At 43.0% G+C, this 21,281-nt stretch overlaps 1 protein-coding gene and 1 long non-coding RNA gene across 10 annotated transcripts in view; one reads left to right on the forward strand and one right to left on the reverse strand.

The window, feature by feature from the left end:
* LRP1B (LDL receptor related protein 1B) overlaps window positions 1–21,281 on the reverse strand; it is a 1,420,219-nt gene that overhangs the window by 556,736 nt on the left and 842,202 nt on the right. The window lies entirely within an intron of this gene.
* Window positions 5,971–17,314, forward strand: LOC128327152 (uncharacterized). The gene is made up of 4 exons (XR_008308501.1): window positions 5,971–6,100; window positions 8,026–8,177; window positions 15,752–15,902; window positions 16,645–17,314. It is a non-coding gene; the product is annotated as an uncharacterized LOC128327152 (long non-coding RNA).

Below are 21,281 nucleotides of genomic sequence, written 5' to 3' on the forward strand. Positions count from 1 at the left end.
GTGGGGGGTGGGCAAAGAAATCGGTGGTGAATGGCGGCAGGCAGGAGGAAGAAGCGGTGGCAGGTGGGGAAGAAAATGGTGGTGAAGGTGGCAGGTGGGCAGGGGAGAAGGTGGCGGTGGCAGTGGCGAACTAGAGGCTCAGATGCTCTACGCCCAGCCCAGCTAGTTTAGATATAATTTGTTAAAATCAATGGCTGACATAATGGGCCCATGTACCCTTGTGTACTATGTCAGCCATTATGCACACACACACACACACACGCACACACACACACACACACGGCAGCTGCCTTTTAATGGACTGATTGTGACCCATTGCTTTAAAATGATGTAGTTAGGAAAATTAATTCACAGTTTGATCATATAGCAGCACTGCCCTATAGTTAAATTCCATTCCTCTTCTAAACAATTCCAGGCCAAGATAAAGCCTATAACAGACTAACAAAAATTAGGTACTGGTGAATGACAAAAAAGCAGCCAATATGTCACCCATTCTCATGTATGTGAGCATAAAAAATATTAAAACAGTACATAAAATTTGATTCGGTATATTTGTATATTCATATTTGTATGAATGCTATTACCATTCTTAGAGAAGCTATTTTTTAAAAATGAAACAGGTTTAAACTTAGCTGTCCTTGCAACAAATGTTGGGGGAAAACCCATTTGGTTTTCTCCTGGGGTATGGAAATTTATTTGCAGTCAATTAAGCATTGACATGGCTCAGCGTTCAACAACTGGTCAATTTGGCCAAAACATACTCGGCTGCTTCAGAATGTTCATTAGGGCTCAACATTCATACATTTGTCCAGTGCCCTGAGGCAGCACATTGGCTGCATACATAATGTGAGATGAAAGGAGAGAAGTTCAAGGTCTTCCATCTACATGAAATTATTAAAGTACAAGTGTTCAAATACTACACATTTCTTTCTTTTCGTTTTTTTTAAAGATTAAAAGATATTGTGGAACATACACTAAAAAAATAGGTATGTGCTATTTTTAAGAGAAAATAATCCTAATTTAAGAGAATTCTGAATACACAGATATACAAATTTGAATAAGGAGTCTTTTCCTCATGCTACACTCACCAAGTTCTTTACATTGCTCATTCAAATAAAGGCTCTACACATGATCCATGTGTAGAGCTGAAGGGGGTTTGCGGAGAAAGTGGGCTTGACTTGAGGATTGGCCGCCCAGATGATTACCAGCTCTGTCACGGAGCCAGTTGGGGCAGCAGGGTTCAGGGGCCTCCTGGGCCCTGGGAGTCCCCTAAAGGCACCACACGAGTGTGCAGTGCCTTTTGGGGAGCCTCCTGACACTTGGAGGCTCACTCGTGAGTCACAGAGCTCAACTGTGGCAACACACAGTTATTTAACCCGCTTTTCAGGTGCTCTCACGCCTAAAACCCAGGTTACGCAGCGGGCTCCATAAGCGGGCTTGCTGCCGAGTTGCCGCCGGGAACTGCATGGTTCCTGTTGCTGCACATGAGCAGCAGGAACCGGGCTGGGCTCCCTTAGCCTGGTTCCTGCTGCTCGTGAGAATAGCTTCATAATCTTCTCTACCACTGCATGAAGAGGAATTTAGCCATGTATTAAGAGCTGCCAAAATGCTAAAGAGTGGATCAAGCTCACAGCCTTTCTTTACTATTAATCATTGACTATAATGAAAGAGGGCCACTTCTTCCTACCATCACACAAGGAACAGAAGCAATACTTCCTGAAATAACTGAAGCTATCACATAACAGGCTGATACTGAAACTTCTAACATCTTAGCTATTATAGATAGAACTTGTTTTCCATCATTCCAAGCAATACTTCTCACATGTGATGCAGCTGCGGCAAAGGAAAGGGAATGGAAAACAACTCTGAAAAGTTAAGAAAATTATTCTGAAAACGCTACGTGGTGATAAGTGTTTGCACTAAAAGAGCAAACCCCTAAATCCACTGACTGGACCATGACCACTGTGGTTAATACAGAACAACTGCTGGGACAGTAACCAGAATTAACTTGGGAAAAGATACACCGACACTGGCGGTTGTGGCACCAGTAGCAGTGGAAAATGGTCCTGGGACTGCAGTATCATTGGTGCAAACATTGGTATGAGCTGTGGTATTGACAACAGCACATATGACAGTGAGCCCCTTCTCACAGTTGTGTGAGAGCGCTTCAGGGCAGGCAGAAGGGAAGGCAGCAGAACCTTGCCTTCCCTGCAGAAAATGGGGCTGACAGGTCTGGGAGGGCCGGGGTGCCTTCTTGCACTCAGACAAGAACCAGCGACTGCATCTCCCATTCAGTCCCTTGACACATCACCCACCTTCCTTTCCACTCTGTCAGGGTCAAAAATAGAGTCTTGCTGAGCACAGTACATGGAGCAGGAGGGTGGATAAGAGGAGTGATGGAGAAATGGGACACGAGGAACAGAAGCTACATTCTGTCAGAAAGCCAAGAGTTCACAAATTGTGGCTAGTCTCAGTAGCCAACTACTGTTTTCACTAGCCAGTTATGCAACCAACCTCGTCACAATATCGCCACAAATGTTATATCCATTTATAGAAACAATGGCCAACACTCTAACACAGTGTGAGTGCTATGTGAGAAACACCAGTGCTGCTGGTGGGTTCCATTATCCTCAAGGGAAGTCATGTGTGCCATGGGATTATGAAAGAGCCAGCAGTCCTGGTACACAGTCCTCCTGAGCAATAGCATTGCTGCATGTTTGAGAGTTTTGCAGCACTTCAGGTGGGCACCATCATGAAACTATTATGCAGAGCTGTATACTATGACTTCACAAACTCCATTTAGGGTCAGCTATATTTAAGGCATGGTAGATGGCTATTAGAGTGAAATATACTGAAAGGGTTTAACTTTAAAAAGTTATCAACCCAGGATTCTACAGCACAAACTTCTCAATTTCAGCTATAAATCTTCCATTAAATCCACAATTTTGAATTGTTAAGAAAATTGCTATTTTTCAGTTGTATTTATTCCACTAACATTACATTTCAGGTACAGACAGAACAGGAGCTTTCTCCCCCAATAATACAGTTTTTTTTATAATATTAAAATGAATTATAAAAACATTATTTTGCCTTGATATTTTATGACCTATACTAGACTAAATGTCAGCCAAAGTTGGCATTTGAAAGCCTGTCTCATCCATCTTTTTCAGAAAATGCTACAATAAACATCATTATAAAGGATTATATTAAACTAATCACAAACGTGAAATGTACCTGTTCTTCGAATGTCATATGTAGAATTGGAGCAAGCATAAGGCTACACATAGAGATCTAATATTTTATCAAAAGTTTGTGACCCTGATTTTAAAAACAACAACACCATGATTACTGCTGAAATGCATAAAAAGCAGAGAGGAAGAAAGAGACAGACACCCCCCCCAAAATGGGATTAAACAAGACACAACTGTATTGACTTGTATAACAGGTCCCACTGTCATATGTGCTGCCAAAACTCTGAGCTACATCTCACAGATTGCAACCCATTGCCCTTTCATGGAATTGTTCTTGTCCAGGAACAATCTAGCACAGCATTTCTCCAATGGCTGTTGCTGGTGGTGTCTATCTTGTGTTTCTTTTTAGATTGTGAACCTTTTTGGGACAGGGAAGCATTTGACTGCTGTCACGCACTTGCCTGTGGCCACAGACTCCAACTGCCTCCCTCCCCCTTTGCTCTTGTTCAAATTCGATTGAAGTGGCTGGGGAGGTGCTGGGGAGGGGGTTAATTGCACTCTATTCCTCCACCAGCTATCATGGAGAGGGGTCAGACAGCTCTTCACCGGGAGTCTCTAGGTCCAAATTACTCCCATCTCTCCCTGGCCATCCAAACCTTAAATAAAGCCCTGAAATCAGGGCAATCCCAACCACCCTCTCCTGACTCCTCCCTCTCCAATCTAGCTACTTCCATCCTCTGTCCTTCTGCTGTTACCTGGCTGGCTGATGTGGCTCTACCTTCTCCTCTTTGCCACCAGGAGGCAACCTGCTGGGCCATGCTGGCCCACCCACGGTCTGTCGGTTCCCTGGTCTTCGGGCTCTCCCTAGCAACCAGAGAAGGTCCCGGATGGCTTTGATTGTACCTGGAATCGATGTGGCCTCCATCTTCTTAGCCCCGTGACTGGGTGAGTAATCAGGCCATCCCACAGCCGGCGGGAAGGCCTAACCACTGCTTGGAAAATTTTGTTGAAAAGTGGTATATAAAGATCTGTTGTAGTAGTAGGAATAATAGTAGTAGTATGGAGAGATGGGTGTAGAGTAGGTTCCCCAGTAGTCTAAAATCCAGCTGCTTTCCCCATGTCTTCACACCCCTAGATAGCAGCCCTGCTCTAGAGACACTAAAGTCTTCCAAGTATTCTGCCAAAGTAGACATCCCAACTTTCCACTTTCATCATATTGTTGGCATTTTCCATGTGTATTCTTGTCCTGCCATAGGAAGAGATCAGCCAAGGATTTAACTAACCTATTTTAAAAAAAACCCACCAAATCAGTAACCATCACCACATCTTCTGTCATTCAGAGGTAAGCTGAATGCAGAGGCTGACATACTGGCTAAGGTTGCTCAGACACAGCAGGAAGAATGCATGTGCTGAAGAAGGCTTCCTGACTACCGCAACAGAAACGCTGTCTGTGTGTGTGTGTGTGTGTGTGTGTGTGTGTGTGTGTGTGTGTGTGTGTGAATGATCACCTCTTCTCCCAGACATGTCCTGTACCACCTGAAAATATGTCCCTGAGGACCCACAAGGGCATTTTGTGTGTGTGGCACAGGGCACTTCTGCAGGAAGGGGAGAACAGCGAAAATCACCCCCCCACACACACACACACATGTTATTGCCATTGTTGTGTTAGTAGAAGTCTTCTGCTGCATGGCCACATCTCACTTATCATGCGCACAGCATTAGTCATTATGTCAGTCAGTTTCTGTTAAGCCACTATGGCTAACAGCCCTAAAGACCTAAATCCCATTGAATGTGTTTAAGTACTGGCATTAAATATGTATAAATTAGTAGGCTTCACCATAAATGTTAACACACAAAGGTAAACTATCCCTGATCAGAGGTTGAATGCAGCCTCCTCCAACAAGACCACACTACTGTGAACCTGTATAAACCCCTGTTTGTAGAAGCCAATAACTTGGCTTGACATTCAGTGATACACTGTGCCAGAGCATGGAATTTCTTTAACTATCACAACTATTGTTAGACCTATCTCTTATGACAGTGTCAAACCCTTACTACAAAACCCAACCAAGCTCCTGGCTACAATAATCAACTCAATACACTTGCTGTGAACATATATGCTTCTGGGTTATTTTAATCTGAAGGTTCAGGTGGAAAACTCTCTGGGGCATGATTAGAAGAAAGGGACATTTTATTTATGTCTAGTGAAGTCATTTGTTATACGAAAAAAAATCTGACATGACAGGAGACAAACTACAGAAAGCAGATTAAGCAATCTCTGATAATATGACTATGATAATGCTGAAAAACAGTATAATCTTTAAAAAGCACAAATCCCTTTAACAGCACTTAGTACAAAAAAGCTTGTCCGTCTGGTCATCCTACACATTTAGCATGTTTAATCACTCTTGTAATCAAGTGTGTCAGCCTAATTAGATGCTCTTTACAGAGCTCCATTTACTTTCACCACTGGATATTCAACATGCTAAGTTCAACAGGCTTTCCCCCCGTTTTATCCCTGTTGTTTTACTTGGATGCATAAGGCCAATCTTTGTTTTGAGTTGTCCAGAAGAGAGTTTAAGGGCACCTCATGTGAGCAAACCTCTAGGTCTGGAGAGTAACTGGATGGGAGATGACTAGGCATCTTGTGCTACACTCCCACAGCTCTCAGGAAACATGTTTAGAAGTTCAGTTCACGTTTTTGTTGTAGTTCTAACTCAGTAGTGTATGTGGCTAATCCAGGCCAGGTTTTGCAGGCAATCCAGTGAGAAAGAAACTAGGGCTCTGCAGCCTGCCTGTGTAAGTCTAAATAAAAACTTTTTTCTTCAATTTGTTCCTCATACTTTTTTCAAACATCAAGGAAAGCTCTATACCTCAGAAATGGCGATGAGGATGGGATTGCTGACAAGGTGAGAAGACTGCTCACATATTTCCATTTCAAACTAATTGTGCTGCTTATTAAACAGTAAACAGCAAACATGGCTGCTCTTCCTGCATATCTCCATTTTGATACTTATGCGTCCCATACAATATTAGGGCCTTGCTAGAACCAGTGGATTCAGCGTTTAGAAATTTTATTCCATGCCATGGAAGTAGAGAGTGAGTCGAGGAAGAATGCTCTCCTCTTACATCAGGCCTGCTCAACTTTGCCCCCCACCCCCAGCTTTTTTTTTTTTTAACTACAACTCCCATAAACCCCAGCCACAGTAGCCAATAGCCAGGGATTATGGGAGTTGTAGGCAAACATCTGCAAGAGGGACAAAGTTGAGAGATGGGTGAATTTCAGGCATGTTTCAGACATCTTGAGCTGGTCACCTCCACCTCAGCAGTGGCTGTCATACCTCACCTCAACATTTTATCTGCATATGCCACACCTAACAAAATCAAAACATACTATGGCCCTCCTTTCAGCAGATGTATTTTTCACAATGTGCTGCCTATTTACTACTACTACTACTACTACTACTGATGTAGGTGGAGTTTGTCCCTGGGTTTTTGTCTTGTGTTGTGAATTGCAGATGGTGGGGGACTGAACATTAAACAAGAACTTCTATTTCTACGGAATTACAGAATGATTCCTCATAGTACCACAGGAGCTTTCCTTGCAATTATTATTTTTGGGTATCCCATGGGAATACTAGGGAGGGAGCTGAATTCATGCAAACATACTTGAACAACAATGTGCAATCTGTGCAATCAATGTACATGTGTTTTTCTGGGAAATTGCACAAGAATGCAATTTCCCTTGTGACTTTGTGCAGCTATGTGATCTTGCATTAGTGCAACTTTGTAGCACAAGTGCTTTGTTGGTGTGCATATCAGTGTGTGAGAGTTATACTACTGCAAGAATATCATGTAGCTGTGCGAAGTCACAAGGATGCTTGAAATTATATTTTTGCAAACGAGTTCCTTGCAAAACATATGAAATGTGCTGCAGGTTTCACACCTTGTTGCACAAGCATGTTTGCATTAGTTCAACATTAGCCTGAAATGCAGGCTTCAGACTTAACACAACTAGCTAGCTCAACAGCCTTGCACTATCAGAACATGTTTGCACAAACGCTTTGTTAATTTGGATGTCAGCTAGTGGTTGTTAGCAATATACCTCTGTATACCTTGTATATTTTTATAGTATGTTTTACAATATATTTTATACTAATTTATAGTATATTTATTATAAAAGTAGATTTTATAGATTTTATAGATTAGAATTTAATTAATTCTTTAATAATTTAATAATGTATTTAATAATGTTACATTCAGAAAAGTTAGGATTGTGCTTCAGCTGAAACCATTCCTAGCTCAGCAAATGTGCACTGATATTAATGTAATTATAAATGAACAGTAAGTTTAGGTCTATTTATAGATTCCTTGATAAATTGAGAGTTTAGCAAATCTAATAAATGCATCTATTTCCTGGGAGTATGAAATATGCATTTCTTGTTACACATTCATTAAGCTACAATAAATACAATCAGTAGCAGTAGCCAAGCGCACAGCCAATGAAACATATGTTTACCAACAATTTATCTGTCAAATTTAGACCTCTTTTATGTTCACAGGTGGGTGTTTATGTGAATTGGTCGTGACATCAATGAAATTGTTATTGTGATTGTCCAAAGGGTCATTTGTGCAATTGAGATTTACCGCAAACGTTGTCTGAGAGCCATTCACCAAGACTGACATTCCTGCCATAATTTATTTGTACATTGCTGTGTCATCTTATTCAAAAAATAAAGTGTCCCCCTTTCTATCTGTCAGATTACCCAGAGATCTTGATAATCACCTGAAGAAATTACTGCCTGAATGAAATTTTGCAATATGCTTATTACAGATGTCAGGGCAAATATGCTCAGAAGTAATCCACTGAAGCTGATTGTGGGCCAAATATTTCTCCATTTATTTTGAGCCCTGACTGACAGCTTATATTAGCACTACAACTTAATGAAAGTGTTCCTCTCTGGACGTATAAAACATTTTTAGAAGGTAAGAGCCCTTATTGGTTTAAATATGTTTGAGCATGCCTACAGAAAAGCATGCAAAAAACTTTCAGATCAATAAGTCTGTAATGAGCAGTATCATTTGATAACTTTAATATGTACCAGGACATGACTGCATCTTGAGCACCTGCACATCTATGTTTGCATTTAGCATTGCTAGTAAAAAAGTTAAAAGGTCAAAGATAAGATAATTCTTCTTGACTATGAAATTCAGAAATTAAGGTCTTCAGCAATAGTTAGTTAGTTAGTTAGTTAGTTAGTTAGTTAGTTAGTTAGTTATTTTCATTTCTATACCGCCCAAAATTTGAGTCTCTGGGTGGTTTACAATTAAAATCATTCAAAACATCAAAAATGCAATATTAAAAACATTAAAACTATAAACCTAATTAAAAGCCTGAGTGAATATATGTGTCTTCAGTGCCTTTTTAAAAATTGCCAGAGATGGGGAGGGTCTTATTTCAATAGGGAGTACATTCCAAAGTCCAGAGGCAGCAACAGAGAAGGTCCGTTCCCTAGTAGCCACCAAATGAGTTGGCAGCAACTGCAGACGAACCTCTACAGATGATCTTAACACGCTGTGGGGCTCATGGTGAATAAGAAGTTCTCTTAAATACCCCGGTTCTAAGCTGTTTAGGGCTTTATGAGTAATAACCAGCACCTTGTATGTTGCCCAGAAATGTATCGGCAGCCAGTGTAGTTCCTTCAACACAAGAGGAATATGGTCTCTCCTAGATGACCTGGAGACCAAGCTGCCTGCCACATTCTTAACCAACTGCAGTTTCTGGACTACGTACAAAGGCAGCACTACACAGAGTGCATTGCAGTAATCCAGCCTAGAGGTTATCAGCATATGTACCACTGTTTTGAGGTTGTTCATCTCAAGAAACAGACGCAGCTGGTATATCACCCGAAGCTGATAAAAAGCACCTTTTGGCCACCGCCTCAACCTGGGACACCAGGGAGAGATTCAGATCCAGAAGCATCCCCAGACTCTAGAGCTTTTCCTTCTGGGGAAGCATGACCACATCCAGAACTGGCACATCAGTATCGTCTCCCGGGTTCAGACCCCAGCCAATAAGTACCTCCATCTTATTTGGATTCAGCCCCAGTTTGTTACCCTTCATCCAGCCCATTACCGCCTCCAGGCAGACATTTAGGGAGGTTATGCCCTCTCCCGATGATGTTGACATGGAGAAATAGATTTGGGTGTCATCAGCATATTGATAACACCCTGCACCAAATCTCCTGATTATCTCTACCAGCGGTATCATGTAGAATGATGTTTAACATCGGAGACAGTATGGAGCCCTGAGGGACACTGTAAGGAAGTTCAGATTTTGAAGAACAACAGTCTCCAAAAGACACCATCTGGAATCTGCCCATGAAGTAGGAGCGGAACCACTGCCTCCCACCCCCAATCCCCTCAGACATTCCAGAAGGATACTATAGTAAATAGTATTGAAAGTCGGTGAGAGATCCAAAAGGACCAACAGAGTCACACTCCTAGTAAGGAATTTTTAGTTGAGCCTTCAAGTAACCTTGTTTATATTTGGTAGAAATCTCAAACTGTATATGATCAATAGAGGAAGGATAGAATTCAGTTCTGTACTTGCCAATTCGAAAGGGGAGATATTTATTTATTTATTCATTCATAGTTAGGGATGTGCACGGAGCTGCAGAGGTGTGGTTTGGCTCTGAGGGGGTTTCTCTTTAAGGGCGAGGGGTTGTACTTACCCCTCCCGCTGCTTTTCCCCCTCCGGCGCTCCATTTTTCAACAAAGTTTTGGGGGCGGCAGCATTCCTCCCTGCTGCCCCTGCCCCCGTTGTTAGCAGGAAATGGCCATTGATGGCTGTTTTGGGGTGGTTGTTCATATAATTCACGAACATTCCACATTCTTCACTGCTAATGTTCTTTGCATGTTGTCATTGTGAAATTATCTGGTTCTTTTAAAATGAATGTTCAAATTTCTATTAACCATGGACATTAAAACCATAGTATAGTCCTCTTAATCTCTACTTCTAGCTGAACCTGAAGATAGAGATAGACTGATTTTGCTTTCAACAGAGCACAGTATTTCTCCCCCTTTCACAGAACATGTCAATTTTCTGTTCATTTTAAGAAAATATCTCAGACATGGGAATTCCTGTCCTTATCTGAGGATCTGGTCCCAGACATGTACCATCACCTGTCAAAGCTAGTCTCCTGATTGGCCCAGTTGACAGGCAGGTGCCAGACCAAGGAAGAGTGAAGGAACAGCAGTTCCATTGCTCAAGACAATGGGGACATTGTTACAACAGAACCAGGAGGCGGTTGGACCATTAGACAATGAGGGAGTAAAAGGGATTATTAAGGAGGATATGGAGGTTGCAGAGAAGCTAAGTGAGTTCCTTGCGTCCATCTTCATGGCAGAGGATACTGAGCGTATACCTGTTCCTGAACCAGACTCTTTGGGGATGGAGGATAAAGAACTGAGTCAGATAGAAGTGACAAGAGATGATGTTCTAAACTTTATGGGAAAATGGAAAAATAGCAAATCACCAGGGCTAGATGGCATCCATCCAAGAGTCCTCAAAGAACTCAAATGTGGAATTGCCGCCCTCCATTCAAAAACATATAACTTATCCCTACTATCAGGCTCTCTACCGGAGGACTGGAAAGCAAATGTAACACTGATTTTCAATAAGGGATCCAGGGATGATCCTAATTACAGGCCAGTGAGCTGAACGTCTGTTCCATGCAAATTGATCGAAAGCATCCTCAAGGTTAAAATTGTAAAGCACATAGAAGAACAGGCCCTGCTGGGAGAGAAACAGCACAACTTCTGCAAAGGTAAATCTTGCCTTATGAACCTTTTGGAGTTCTTTGAGAGTGTCAACAAGTGTGTGGATCAAGGTGATCCAGTTGACATAGTGTACCTGGACTTCCAAAAAGCTTTCGACAAAGTTCCTCATCAAAGACTCTTGAGAAAACTTAGCAGTCATGAAATAAAGGGACAAGTACATGTGTGGATTGCTAACTGGTTGAAAGAGAGGAAACAGAGGGTAGGGATAAATGGAGAGTTTTCACAATGGAGGGAAGTAAGAATTGGGTTCCCCTAAGGATCTGTACTGGGACCTGTGCTTTTTAATTTATTCATAAATGATCTAGAAGTAGGGGTGAGGTGGCCAGATTTGCAGATGATACCAAACTCTTCCAGTATTGAAATCCAAAAAGGATTGTGAGGAGCTCCAAAAGAATGTCGCCAAACTGTATGAATGGGCGACAAAATGGCAAATGCGCTTCAGTGTTGGCAAGTGTCGAGTGATACACATTGGGACGACAAACCCCAACTTCAAGTATATGTTGATGGGATCTGAGCTGTCGTGACTGATCTGGACAGGGATCTTCGGATCGTGGTGGACTGCTCATTAAAAGTGTAGACTCAATGTGTGGCAGCTGTAATTAAGGCCAATTCCATGATAGGGCTCAATAGGAAAGGGGATGAAAATTAGGGATGTGCAAGACGTTTCGGGCACAGAACAATCTGTGCCCAAAACAGCAAATTTCGGGTGATTCGGGGCAGAATCGAATCACCCACAAAAAGATCCGAGAAATTTTGGGCACGAGCCGAATCACCCGAATTTCGGGCCCGAAAATATGGGTGATTTGGACCTCCATTTTTTTGCCTTCTTTTCCCTCCTCCGTTTTGAGCTATGACATCTATTTGAATTTCCCGCCTTTTTGCATCCCATTGACTTCAATGCAAAAAGGTTGGATGTGACAAATGCTCGAATTTCAGGTGCCAGGGGCAAAATAGTGGGGTGGGGTGGTAGTGCCTAATGGGTGGAGGTTACCACCCCAATTTCAGAGGGATTGGGCAGAGGGCTGATTTTTGGTGAATTTCTGAAGTTTTAGTGTCTTTGGGGCAGATGGGGGCATAACGTGGAATCTGTACCAAAAGGGTGGGATAGGGTGGTAGTGCCTAATGGGTGGAGGCTACCACCCCAATTGCAGAGTGATTGGGCAGAGGGCTGATATTTGGTGAATTTCTGAAGTTTACATGTCTTTAAGGTTTTCCCTGTGAAGGGTGTATCGCTTCATGTCGGGGGGAAAGGGGTGTCCTAGAGCGGGGTGGGGTTGGTGGTAGTGCCGGGTTGGGCCAAGGAAGCTACCTGAATTTTTTCAAAGGATTTGGGCAGAGGGCTGATTTTTGGTTAATTGTTGAAGTTTTCGCGTCTTTAAGGTTTTTCCTCATAATAAGTTATAATGGAGCTTTCATCAGCCCCATAAGTGCACTTAGTGGGTGCTGGGGTGGCCCAGAGCAAGTGGTGGTGTAGTGCACATAGGGTGCCAACCACCTCCATGGGTTTCTAACCCATGGGGTACAGGGTTCTGTTGTTTCTGAGGTTTTCTGAGTGTGGATTCTATGATAGCAAATGAGATTTTCAATGAGACACCATGAATCCACTCTAATTTGCTATCACACTCAGAAAACCTCAGAAACAAATCAGGCCTCTGCCCAAATCCTTTGAAAAAAATCAGGTAGCTTCCTTGCCCCTACCCGGCACTACCACCACCCACCCGGCACTAGGACACCCCTTTCCCCCCGATGTGAAGCAATACACCCTTCATGGAGGAAAACCTTAAAGACACGTGAACTTCAGAAATTCACCAATATCAGCCCTTTGCCCAATCCCTCTGCAATTGGGGTGGTAACCTCCACCCATTAGGCACTACCACCCCACCCCACTCTTTTGAACCAGATCCCACGTTATGCCCCCTATCTGCCCCAAAGACACGAAAACTTCAAAAATTCACCAAAAATCAGCCCTTTGACCAATCCCCCCTGAAATTTGGCTGGTAGCTTCCACCCATTGGGCACTACAACCCCACCCCACTATTTTGCCCTGGGACCCTTTTTTTTTTACCCAAATCGATTCAGATTTAATCCAAATCCGGACCGAATCAGGGGTGATTTGGGTAGCCCATATTCGGGCACAGAACAGAACGGGGGTGATTCGGTTCGGGTACCAAACCGAATTGCCGAAAACCCGAATTGCACACCCCTAATGAAAATAAAATGGCTAATATTATAAATCCCTTATACAAAACTATGGTGCAGCCACACCTGGAGTACTGTGTACAATTCTGGTCACCACATCTAAAAATGGATATGGTGGAACTGGAAAAGGTGCAGAAGAGGGCTACCAAGATGATCAGGGGCCTAGAGCACCTTTCTTATGAGGCAAGGCTACAACACCTGGGTCTAAAGTTTAGAAAAAAGACAACTGTGGGGAGACATGATATAAGTCTGAAATCATGCATGGTGTAGAGAAAGTGGATAGAGAGAAAATTTCTCTCCCACACATAACACTAGGACCAGGGGTCATCCCATGAAATTGGTTGCCAAGAAATTTAGGTCCAACAAATGGAAGTACTTTTTCACACAATGCATAATCAACTTGTGGAATTCTCTGCCACAAGATGTGGTGCTGGCTACTTGTTTGGATGGCTTTAAAGGGTTTTGGATAACTTCATGGAGGAGAGGTCTATCAACAGCTACTAATCAGAGGGCTATAGGCTACCTCCAGCCTCAGAGGCAGGATGACTCTGAATACCAGTTGCAGGAGAGTAACAGCAGGAGAGACGACATGCCCTCAACTCTTGCCTGTAGCCTTTCAGTGGCATCTGGTGGGCCACTATGTGAAACAGGATGCTGGACTAGATGGGCCTTGGGCCTGATCCAGCAGGGCTGTTCTTGTGTTCTTATTAGATCTCACATGTGGTAGGAGGTCAATGAGGCTATTGCCAAGCCTGCTGTCAGGCATTTAAGATCAGACAAGAGTGGAGGAGGCCTCTCTGTTTGATCTCTGGAAGCCCAATGAAGCAGAAGAGAACAACACGGGTGTGTGTGTGTCCTAAGATGCCCTACATCTAACGCTTCAGAGGCATAGGCCATGCTAGGGATTTCTGGTTAACTCCTGGCTTTCTAGTTTGTTCCACAGTTCCCTAAAGAAAAGGCCATTGTTCCTTTTTTGTTAGAAGATAAGAGCCTTACATTGCCCATATACTGTCTTTGAATTTTAAAATTAGATCAGGCAGTTCTAGGTGTGATAATAATAGTACTTGCCTGACTCAAGTAAGTGCTATCAATATGTTTTCTTTGATATAGTAAATTCCCCTTTTCTGACATTTACTGTAACACACACCTCAAAACCTTATGCTCTCAGGGATCCTTTTCACATTAACTTGTATAATGACCCCCTGCATGCCAGTCACAGAATCCCTGCACATTGCAGATAAATTGTATGTGTGCATGGGGGAGGTTTATGTTCTTGAGGGCATTCTCAATTAGTGCAGGTCATCTGTGTCCATCAGGCCCGTTGAGCCTAGAAGTTGTTCTATATCGTCGGAGAATGTACCTTAGAATATGCATAACACTCCCCTGAAGCTATACATTTCAAGGAATGGTTGATAATATTGGACAAGCTGTCTTTCAGGTTGCTTGTCTGTAGCTAGCTACTAATCTTGTGATCAAGGAAATGCTGACACACTTTTTAGGAACCACAGGGACCCAATGAACACAGTTGGAAAACCACTGCATTAAAGAAGCAGGATAGTGGTAACAGTACAGAGCCTTTCTTTCATCCATGTCATGTGATACAGAGACTATATGATAGCATGTCAATTTAATAAAAGCTAAGTCTCCCTGGAGAAAAAAGTTAACAAACATTCGGTTTCAGCCTGTGCATTCTTCATGTTTGGCAGGCTTCTAAAATAATACCACCATCTTTTCAGCTAAATTCATACAGCTAAATTCAATATTAACAGGCAGATGTTGTCTCATCTCCACCCAGAGGAATCTTGTTGGTAGTGTAATTAACATCCTCCCACATTTCAGATATACAGTTGGGAAATCAGAGGCTGGTCATTTGATTCTGGAAATCATTCTGATGTGTATCATGTGTATAACAGTAAGAAGTGGCCAAGAGGATATTAAGCAGGCAGAAAAAAAGTTGCACAGGAGTCTCATCATTTCTGGAACTTCATAGTCAATAAGTGCTTAAAAGTCCATTTTAAAAAGAAAGAAAAAACAAAGCTCGACATTAGAAAACAGTGAGATGAAATGTGGCTCATGTCTTGAGCAAATGTTGTAACTTCCTCTTGATCACAAACCTAGGCCTATCATCTCTCAAAGCAAACATGTATTTGATTCTCTATGTCCATTTGATCTTATGCATTTCTGTTGAGACTTCTAATGAGGAGGCCCATTAATGTTCGCTAGGATGTGATATGTTGTGAGGTGGATGTGATGCAATTAAGAATTGAACCAATAGCATTACATCAATGCAGATCAGTAGTTTGCTGTCCAATACCAATGACTCACTGCCACTATTCAACTTGGTTGTACTTGAAATAATGATCTGTTTGCGAAATATTTTGATCCTTGGCCTCTCCTCCTCAATTCATTTGTCTGTCATCTAGCAAAAAGGGTCATTTTATAGCCCTTATCTCAAGTCAAAATTAAATGATGGCAAACCCATTTCTGTTCTCTTCTGAACTTGGGGCTTCTGAGCACAGTTTACAGGAACATATAAAGTAGATGCATGGATGTACTCAGGCGAATGGTGGAAAACAGGACAAGATCATTTTGTAGATAATGGATTGAGAGTCCAAGCTAAACTGAAGCTGAACCAAACCCAACACTTTTGATAAGCACCAAATATGGCAGGTAAGTTTTCTCTCTCTAAAGTATTGGTGCCTCCACCAGTTTCACTTTCTAGCAAAGTAATAGTGTGATAAGTTCAGTTAAGATTCAACGCCCACAAATTTTGGGTGCTTATTTTAATTCATAAAGTTCTGTGGTTCAACACACACAAATAACAGATGCCTCTGGGGTGATAAGAAAGAGCACAGCGTATGTAATGAACCCAGTGATGCATAATGCAAAGCAAATATGCTGATCAGGTGCTTTCTATGAAAATTGCCAATATCTTTCAAATACGGTACAGGCAGCTAAATGTTTAAATAAATGCACTAGATATTTACAAATTCAATTCAGAAAGATCTATTTCATAAAGATAGAAGACCAATGCGTTGCTGCCTTAATAAAATATTATTAACACTGAACAAACTTTAAGTAAGGTCATAGGGTTCTGGTAATAATTCATCATGAGAATACTGCAATTTATAGAGGTCTATTTACTCATGAAATCATTATCTACCTAGAAATTGTTGCATATTAGACACTTAAGTTTTTGTAAAAATTAGTATTAAACCAACTAAATATATTTTGAGAGCTTATATGCATAGAAATGTCAAGCATACATTTTATTCACGGTTAGAATATTGCCTCTAAATTAGAATTGCTGGATTTTTGATTAACCAAGCACTCAATGACATTTTTTAAAAGAGAGAGAAAAATGTGTATTAAAAAGGTTATACTGGCTTTACAAATTATTATGCTTTAAAAGGTTGGCAACTACTTAAAGGAGAAGCTGGAAATTGACTGGAAATCATGTTGCATTCCTGGCACAGAAGAGGGGGCTCTAACAACTACTTGGAGAGCTGCATACAATGTGTCAATCCTCTGTTCCTCATTATGGAAGATAAGTTTCCAAAAAACTGAATGACTGACATCCACACTAGCACTGTGCTGGTCAGTGGTGGCTCAAGGTCTCAGTGCACCTGAAGCAGGGTACCACATGCTACTCCTCTGTGTGCACCCCCTTCCCCCTTTTAAACGCAGGGGCAGAAGGACATCTTGTCACATAATTGGTGCCCCAGTAATCTGCTCCATGAGGTGACCGCCTCACCTTGCTCATGTTCACTCACCTTGCCTCATGCACCCTGGCTTGGGTGCAACAGTGCTGACATCTAAATGCACTGTCACATGTGGGGCTGTTTTTGCTACTCTCCCCTCACGAGATTACCCGTAACCCTGATCCTAACCTAAAGACAGATATGGACCTAATACAGGAATAAAATAAGCAGAGTGGTAACAATGACTGTGTTTCTGGTCACCGAGGACAGAAGCCTAAGCATAAGGATGAACATTTGACAAAGGATCTACAAACTGCAAGCTTGAAGGGGGACGTTTTCATTTGCTCATCTTTGTTCAATTCAACCAGCTGGAAAAATGTGGACTATGCAAACTTTTGCCATTCCCTCCAGACTTCTAAATAAAGGAAATTTCTGCTAGAGTTCATGATACCTTTGTATATAAAACAAATAATAATAATAATAATGAAGAATAGTATTTGGGATTTTTCTAGTGTTATTTCTTAATGGAATGTCGCAGAGTCACAGTAGGGAACTGTAGAACTGGTTCAACTGGTTTGAACTGGAAATGAACCAGCCTCAAAAAAAGGCGGCTGGTCCAAGTTTGAACCAAACCAGGCCCTGTCTGTTACGGACCAGTTTGACACTGTTTGAAGGGCGATGATTGTATAGGGGAAACTGGCCTTATAACGGTTTCTAAGGGCGGCAGGAGGGCACTTTACCAGCGCTAACAGCTCCTCAAAACCTCAGTGCTTTCCCCAACAACACAGCCTGCATGGCGGCACATTTCCGGCCTCCAGAGATGCCTGGAGATAGGAACCACGCCACCGCCATATGAGCTGTGCTGCTGTGGGGAGTGCCGGGATTTAGAGGAGCTGGCGCTGCTGACAGTAAGGTGCCCTCTTGCCGCTGCCACCACCCCAGCCGCCCTTAGAAAGGGCGGGATTCCCCTTTACAAGCATAGCCCGTTGAATCAGGTCAAACCGGTTTGAACCAGTTTGATTGTATGGACCGGACTGCCAGCCAGTTTGACCGAACTGGTTTTCAGACCAGTCTTTCAGTACAAATTCAGTTGGAATTCCAACCAAACCACCAAAAACGGTTCTGTACACACGCCTTGGTGACAGGTATTTTGTTCTCCCCTATTCTCCCATAAGCAGCATTTGGGGGGGGAAAGAAGTCTAGTTTTAAAACACAGCTAGGGATTTTTTGGTAACATTTCACGTCTGTTTTATCCACTTAGGGAAGTAACTTGACATGCAATCTTGAAGTCAAATCTCTTAAAAGCAGAATCTGCATTATTTTCATATTGACTGCTCAGCATAGGGATGCTGCAGTTTGGAAGGCAACAGACTGCATTGTGCTTCCTTTGCTGGGCGAGTGTGTTGTTCTGAATGTCAGACACTATTGTTGTTGTTTTTGTTTTAAACTTTGTAAAACTATTATTTCTTATTTCAACCTGTACATTCTTCTCTGTTAAACAGCCCAGTTATAACCTGGTTCTGTTCCCAGATGTCTTGGGATGGATCCAGGCTATTCTCCCCACTTATTTTTCAACTGTAAGTGACTCTTTGCAATCATGCATACTAATTCCAGTCTCCTGAATGGTTCAAATGTGTGGTACATGCAAATATTTATTGGACATTGTTGCCTTTGATCCAACAAGATTTGCAGCATTTTGAACCAACAGAAAAAATCCTACAAAACCTGTTTAGAAGAGAAAATGGAATGAGTGTGTACATACTACATGTAGTAATCCCCTGTTTAAGTTACTTACCTTCAGCTCTCTGGGACAACAATAATCTGCCCTCAGTCTAATTTCTCCTCTGATATATGCATCACTTATACCATTACTACTACTACACCTACACTATATGTGGGCATAGAGCTTTACACCAATTTTTTTTTAAAGGTTCCCTGTTCCTAGGGGTTTTAGAATTCTAAGAGGCTGTTAACATGAGCAGCTCTACCCTCACTTCTGAGAAGTGTAGGGATTGAGGATGATCCTGGAGCTGCCTCCCTGGGTAGCCTGGGGAAATTACCCAACCTTTTACTTGGTTAAAAGAGTGAAAGTGTGCCCTTTTACCCAGGTATGGGGTCGTGTGAATGCTTGGGCTGCATGCAGCCCAAGCATGGGCGGATTCACATTTTTGCCGCCCATAGGGGAAAAGGCTTTTTTCAAAAAATGTTGCTGTGCAGCAGTAGGCTGCAGGAAGGGGAGTCAAGGGGACTCCCTTTGCCTGGGGTGTGGCAGTGGCTGATGCAGCAAGGGTGGAGGTGGGGGCAAGGAGAAAGTCCCCCCCATGGTGTTTTAAAGCACACACACAACTGCATGGTGGTGGCAGTAGTTGCGGGGGGGGCGAGGATGGGAGAGTTCCCTTTAACAAATCGTTTACCTTTTACCCATGGAGGGAGGGTGGGACAGGGTGCAGAGCTGGTGGTTGAGGCCTTAGGGAGGGTGGCGCAGAGAGGAGAGTGACTGACTGCATGGGCCTCTCGCATCTCTGCTGAGCAGTCCATTTCCGGCCTTCCTCCATGTGTAGGAAGCAGAGAGACAGGACTAGGGAGGCCCATGCAGTCAGTTGGGAGGAGGGTGGGCAGCTGGAATGAGCTCACCGCCTCCCACCCCAGTAAAAGGGGAACTCTCCACTCCTCACTCCCCCTCCCTGCAGCCTCCACCACCAGCACTGTGCCCGATCTCACCCTCCCTCCCTGGGTACAGGATTTGTTAAGGGGAACTCTCCCCTCCTCACCCCCCACCCTCCCCGTAGCGACTTGCAGCAGTGCTGGCCGTGTGGTTGCATGAGCCACACAGCTGGAAGTGCCTCTGGATCATCTGGGGGGAGGGAGGTGCTCTCCTGCCTTCCCCCTGCCCGGGCCCAGCAAAAGGTCCCTTGAATGACCTTTAAGAGTAGCATTCTATGGGAATGCTATTATGGAATGTAGCATTCTATACACCCTGGAACCCACCCTGATGCCCTTCTCAAGTCCAGGAAGATGAATTGTTTTTATATTGTTTTATAACAACTTAGTCTCCAGGTTCTGGGAATTTATTCAGTTTTTACTTTCTTTCACTGCCAACATATGATTACTTATTACCCAGCTCTAAGTATTCAACACCTTGGTTATGTAGTCTCATGAGTGCAGGATAGGCGCATCTGTTCAGTGTACAAATGAAACAAAAACTGAGGTGTAGAATAAAAACAGGAATACGTTTTTTTGTTCACGACTGTTTAAAATAAAGAACTCTGCAAGGCAGGGCACTTAAATGTCTCTAAAATGTTGCTAAGTACATCAGATGTTTAACTCTCTAAGGAGCTTTCCAGGCTAGCTGCTGGAACAGCAGCAAAATGCCTCCGGGCAAGTCGCATTTGGAACATAAACAGCAGGGGGAGCAATCTCGCAGCAACTAACAATCCCCCAAACCAGCAACTTTTTCATGCCAGATATATACTCCTTACTCTATATCACTGTGATTAAATTCACAACAAGGCATTGGAGATGTGAAGAGCACCCTGCTGTCCACGTAGGGACTGCACAACGCAGGAAGTGTGAAAGCACACTTCCGAGATAAATCCTGACCCCGTTGTAGGGTCTAGTCTGGAAAGTGCCTCAGAGTGGTTTTTTCTTCTTGATAATATGTAACATTTAGTGAGGTGATATAACTGGGAAAGAGATAAAGAAAACTTGGTTTGCAGACTTACTACTACTACCACTACTATAAATATTTATATACCACCAGAGCCCCTGGTGGCGCAGTGGTAAAACTGCCGCCCTGTAACCAGAAGGTTACACGTTCAATCCTGACCAGGGGCTCAAGGTTGACTCAGCCTTCCATCCTTCCGAGGTCGGTAAAATGAGTACCCAGAATGTTGGGGGCAATATGCTAAATCATTGTAAACCGCTTAGAGAGCTCCAGCTATAGAGCGGTATATAAATGTAAGTGCTATTGCTATTGCTATTCAACAAAATTCTCAAAGCAGTTTACATAGAAAAATAAATACTACATAAATGAGATGGTCCCCTGTCCCCAAAGGGCTCACAATTCTAATAAGGTAGACACCAGCAACAGCCACTGAAGGGATGCTGTGCTCGGGTTGGATAGGACCAGTTGCTCTCCCCCTGCTAAATAGAAGAGTAGGGGTGTGCATGAAACCGTCTGGCCCGGTTCGGTTCGAGTCCGGACATGCTGTGCTCGGGATGCTGTGCTTGGGTTGCTGTGCTCGGGTTGCTGTGCTCGGGATGCTGTGCTCGGGATGCTGTGCTCGGGTTGGATAGGACCAGTTGCTCTCCCCCTGCTAAATAGAAGAGTAGGGGTGTGCATGAAACC

The sequence above is a fragment of the Hemicordylus capensis genome, chromosome 1, assembly GCF_027244095.1.
Source record: "Hemicordylus capensis ecotype Gifberg chromosome 1, rHemCap1.1.pri, whole genome shotgun sequence".
Lineage (NCBI taxonomy): Eukaryota > Metazoa > Chordata > Lepidosauria > Squamata > Cordylidae > Hemicordylus > Hemicordylus capensis.